Consider the following 6000-nt stretch of genomic DNA (forward strand, 5'->3'; position numbering starts at 1 on the left):
TTTCGTACATATTAAACATCAAGCAGGATGCAACAACAACATGTTAATTAGTAAACTTAAAAAGGTGCTGGAAGGTGTATTTTGTTACCTTCGGCCGAAGCCAGGCTCGCTATTGCACCGTTTCCCGTGTTTAGTCTAAGCTACTAGCTGCTTAACAAGAAACCTATGAGAGTGATATTGATTTTCTCATCTGGCGCTTAGGAAGAAAGCAAATGAGTGGGTTTCCCAAAATGTTAAATCGTGTCTGTAAGACATTTTTATAGTTTTATAAGAAATGCCTCTGTACACACAAACAATGCAGACAATATTATTTAATTGTATTCTCAGCACATAGATTCTGGGAACATTATGTTATATATATATATTACAAGATAAAGGACCTTATATGCCATATTTTAGATTGGTGTGAATTAACTACTGAGTGAGGGACCCAGCTTTGTATTATAGCACCATTCACGCACTGAAGCCCAAAAGCCCTTTAAAGTATTTCAAGATCTGTATTTATGGGTACATTGCAGTGCAAAATCTTTTTCTTTAAAAAAAAAAAATAATAATAATTTGTAAATAGCAAAGGTTTCTTCTCCTGTGGTATAGAGACAAAAGTGAGGCACATGTTCAACTCTCACAAGCATCTGAAACAGAAATTGACAATTGAATAGATAAAAGGGTGAAGCATTTGTGGAAACAGCACAGCGGCTAAACATGATGGTTACAGATTATAAACATCAATACTGCACAATGCCAGATGTGGCAGAAGTGCAGTTTAGTATTTAAAAATGATTATCGAAAGCAATTTAAATCAAACCCCCGTCTTTGACGGCAAAATCATGCTTCAGGACGAGAACCCTGCTTGGCTTATTTGTCTTAAGGAGATGAATTCCAAGCATTTTGATATGAGAAGGCATGCCAAATAAAGACTGGTCAAAACATATACATAGAACTTTGCACGCTACATGGAAACCATAATAGCTATGCTGAGACTCGAAGCATAAATGCCTGCTTCCCACAGCTTCTGGTGTGTGCTCGCTCCGCACACTCCTTGGCCCAAACACAGTGAGGTTCTCTACTATTGAATGGAATTAAAACAGACGTGACAGGAATAACAAAATGCACACAGACAGCATTTTTTGTTTGTTTATAGATTGTACATAGGCCTAAAAGTTTCTCCCGAGAAAGAGGAGCATGATGCAGCAGCCAGTCGTTTTTTTTCTTTAGACGTTGCAAGTTGTCAAATTCTCAAATCCAAAACTCTGCACTGTTTAGTCGTCAGTGGATCATGTACAAAATTTTATTTTGTAGAAAAAAAAGAAAGATAAATTATTTTTAAATATATTATGAGCATGTGTTTAGTGTAAATAACGTCAAAGTCTAAATTGATTTTTTTATCCTGTATTTTTTACTCTGTTTTTTTCTTTTGGGTGTTTGTTCCTTTTGGGGTGGAGGCTTCAAGAAGCAGCGTATACTCTCAACATATTTCTTTTCATATCTCACCCTTGTCTGTTATCTGAGCACTAACAAATCCTAACAAACTTAGAATGAACTCACCTGTAGTTGTCTTTAATTCCTTCACATGACAATGAGATATTTATCACAGTCATCAAGAGTATTTTTTATAGGATTTGATCTGTTTGTATAATCAGTTATTTTGTGAAAAGATTCTTGACTTTGTAATGTTGATTATCACCGTATATACTGCGGTAGAGGCTGATGAATGCATCAGTGTGGAGTGATTTATACTCACCTTTGGGTCACTTTACATGTACATGTACTTTTTGTTAGGATTTGTGCTGTGCTTGTAAAACAAAGATGAAACACACCAACTATGTATTGCCCTTTTGTGATAACATTACACCAACAAAGCTTTGTCCATGTTCACTTATTCATGTCTTATGGGAACTCTAAATTATTTTCCTCTACCTCATGTGTATAGCTTGTAGGTATAGACAGATCACAAATGACTGGTAAGAATGTATTTAAGTTATTTAACATCTTTGTATAACAAAGGCGAAAAAAAAAATCTGAAATAATAAATGAATTTTTAAATTATTTAATGTGTAGTATTATCATTTGGTTCATTATTTCATTATTTGGTGGCACATTAAGCATTTAAGTTCAATCGAGTAGTACTGAATCGAGTAATCGAGTAATACTGAAACAACAGTCCTTTATTTGTCATATTAAAATGACTCCCGGTGTTACACTCGTCAAACAATTGAAAAGGTCAATTAACCAAAAATCTATTAAAAACTGAGGAAATTAGTCATTTATCAAGTAAAAATTTCAAACATTTGCTGAATCCAGCTTCTCAAACTGTGCATTTGCTTCTTTTTGTGTGTGCGCCCATACAGAAAAAAACACATTAATTTCACATATGCAAAAACATATGTGATTGTGCACGTGAAACATGTATTTTGTCCATGGGAAATGTGGTTTTGGAATAATTTCATAGTGTAATGTATGAAGTCCATGTAGATTCACATGTGAAAATATTTCCACATTTTCCCCTATGTTATCATATGTGGCAACATGTGGTAAACATGTGTCACACATGTGTCCCATGTGGAGAACATAGGAAACTCGTGTTTTTTGTGTGCGCAAGAGTGGGTTTTAAATTTATCATTAGACTAATGTAGCAAAATAGCAACAAAATTGAAATTGTCATCCAGGGCTGAAAGTATGAGAATTTTTCAATATTTCCTGAGATTTTATAGATAAAATTGATAATCCAAAAACATTTGAGAGTTTTTCCATTAATAGATAGGCAGATTAATTACATTGGGCGCGACTGATGCAAATAGTCTCATAAAATACAAAAACAGATATAGCAACATCTGCCGATACATCGAGGAATCTAAAAAACACCAAATATTTTCCTTTTGCAAACATGCTCTCGAAGAAAAAAGAAGTAAGGATGCAGTAAAGTAGTCTTGAAATGCTACAGGCAAAAACCCACAAAGAACCACAAACAATGGGAACAAACTATGGAACTCAATTTCTGGTGATGGTAGATAATCAAACTTACATTGTATGTTGCACAGATTTGGAACAACAATTGTGTGTGGCTGTGGAGCTCCGGGGTCGTCCATTAATCGCAGAGTTGGCAGCTTAATTGCTTAATACTGTTCATGCTGCAGTGTCCTGGAGCAAGTTAGAACAGCAGATTGAAACCTAAACTGCTGGTGATGGTTATTACTATAGGCCAACATCGTGGTAGTTTGGGGTTTGTGAAGGCAAACTTTGAAGTACTTTACATGAAAGTCCACTTAATAAGTGCATATTTTTCTACTTTAAACCTTTAAGTCTCTTTGTGTTTGCACCTTTTAGACCAACATCCCAGACAATATTTTTAAAAGCCAAAAAACTTTGAAAACACAGTCATTGAGGGGTTTTCCTTTGTGCTACAGCAGCAAATAAAATGTGAGGGTAGTGGGAAATGACCAGAAAATCTCTACTTTAAATCCCAGGACTGCTGGGGAAAAAAATGTTCTTTTCACAGAAGAATAGCGAGTTAAGCAAAAAGGCTGTCCTGCTACGTAATCACACGTCATTGCTGAGGTTAGGTGTTTACAGGAATCTGATACAGACGTTGCTGGATCATCACCGTCTCACGCAGGATCAACCTCACTTTGCTATGACATTTTATATTGATTTAGTGTAAACTGATTATCAAGGCCTCTGTCATATTACACTGGACATTACCGTAGCAGTGATGCTTTTACGTCAATGTCAAACACAGTTACCATGAAACTCATTACTGTGATATATAAACATTTCTGTTTTGGCTTTACGGTGCTCAGACACAAACATGAGCCGGAGAATTACTCCGCCGAACTGATATTATTTCAACAAGCTGAATCCCCCTCAGCAGATGAGTGGAGTTTTCTCTCTCAACAATCTTGAGGCCTCATCATAAAAGCCTCGAAGCTCGATTAATCCAAGAGAAAGGGGCCTCTGTGATCCCAGGCTGTGAATAGGAGCTTCATATCCAGTTGTGAAAACACAACACAATTATGAGTGTATCAGTTCTAATACCTAAAACATCAGTGGAAAAGCCTGTGATATCCCTGACACGTGTGCCTAAATTAGCAGTGCAGGAGCAGCACCCTCTCGGTGTTAGGTGTTCCTCCCCTGGGTTCTCGCTGCTTTGCTCTGAGAAATTAAGAGGCTTTAATGTACCCCGCTCGCTGGACTCCTCCTCACTTCCTGCCCTGTACCAGCCTCTACTATGAACTGTAACTCTGCGGTGCGCTGTAATCCGACAACGTTTTGACAGCTGTTACCATGAAGGAAGTGGGTGCAACTAAAGCACAGACTGAAAAAAAAAAAAAAAAGATCAGGCGAGCTTCACCCCCCCCCCCCCCCCCCCACACACACACACACACACGCTCATACGCTCTCACACACACCTCCTCCTGACTACCTTCCATTCCCACTCTCATCCTCCTGGTCTACTCGGACATGCTGTTGTTGAGGCTGTCAAGCAGAGAGAGTGAGATTATTCTTGAACTACTGAAAGCGCCAGAGCAGTTGCTGTTCCAGCATCACCCTGCTTCACAGGATGTATTTGTGCTGCCGTGCAGAGGATCGTGTGCAGTGTTGTTTGTGCTGTAGTTGTACTGGATAGTATAGATACAGACTTAACGGCGTTAACAGCCCTGTCTTTAGAAATGACATTTCTATGCAGATAAACGGCAAATACATATACATATACATATGTACATATACATATGCTGTGGCTGAATTCCTTTGTGATATTAACATTAGGAGGAAATGTGAATTAACATATGTACAGACATGTTGATACTGAACATATTGGTAAGTTCACTGCAGAAAAAAAAACCCTCAGTATACTGAATTAAGCAAGTGTCCACTGTATTGGTGCGACAGTATGTTTTAGTGTAAAACTTTTTCCTTCAAAAGTTACATAGTCTTACTTTAAATCAACTTTTACAAAACTGTACGATTCGAGGGTAATTAATGAGAATCCTAGCATTAGCTTCTCCAAGACCAAGGCATCGGTTGAAACATATGTGCCGAGCGCTATGAAAACACCTTAGCTCATGCCGCAGGTCTGTGTAGCTCACAGATTTATGATTTTTTTTTTCAGCGCGTTGGGAAAAAGCGAGTTCCTCTCTGGAAAGTGTGATAGGGGTCTGAAGAGTATGTGCCTTCCTCGCCTCCTTCCTGCGCCCTGCCCAATAGCTTACCCTGTTTATAACTGTTTTTGATTGTTGTTAAGTACCTGTCAAAGCTCCCGCTTGTCCCTCACGCCTGGAAAAACATGTGAGCTCAGCATCTCTCAAAACAGGAGCAAATTAAGAAAATGCATTGCATTAAGGAAAAATACACAGTGTGCTGTATATATCTGCTAGTGCAGATCTGCTGTTCACACAAGGATGACTTTGTTTGAATCAGACTGTCAATAATGTTGAGTGAAAAGGTTTATAAAGCTGCTAGTGTCTTAGAAACACATTTCATTTATTGCTGTGGTAACAGCAATATTAATTCAATAATCACCTTAGCATAAATTGCAGATGGGGCTGCTCAAATTATTAAACACCAAGATGAGCGCTTACGTGTAATATATCTTGAATATGTCTTATGCACTGTAAAAACTATCAGTGTTTTTTCACTAGAAGTGAGCCACTCCATACTGGAGGTCCCGGCACTTATTTTTCCAGTGACTAGGGAGAAAGCTCATTGACCATGACTGAGGCCTCTCCACAAAATGCAATGGATAATGATGATAACTGGCTCAGGAGGTTTTCAACACTTGCTCACAATCATAAAAACGTCAGCTTCTCATGACAAAGCTCATTTTTCCCCCCCCAAAAAAAAAAAACTCCCTCCGTTATAACATGTCGCACTCCTAAGTACAAATGAAGAATTCAATATGGCCCATAAGATGTATAAAATCTGACATTCTCCTTCTGGAAAAAAATGGGAATAATAAACAAACAAATTATTCTATAAATAATAATGGAGCATATGTTTCTTTCA

This window comes from Embiotoca jacksoni, unplaced genomic scaffold, assembly GCF_022577435.1.
Source record: "Embiotoca jacksoni isolate LCO1_2020_lvr unplaced genomic scaffold, fEmbJac1.0.p SCAF_22, whole genome shotgun sequence".
Classification (NCBI taxonomy): domain Eukaryota; kingdom Metazoa; phylum Chordata; class Actinopteri; family Embiotocidae; genus Embiotoca; species Embiotoca jacksoni.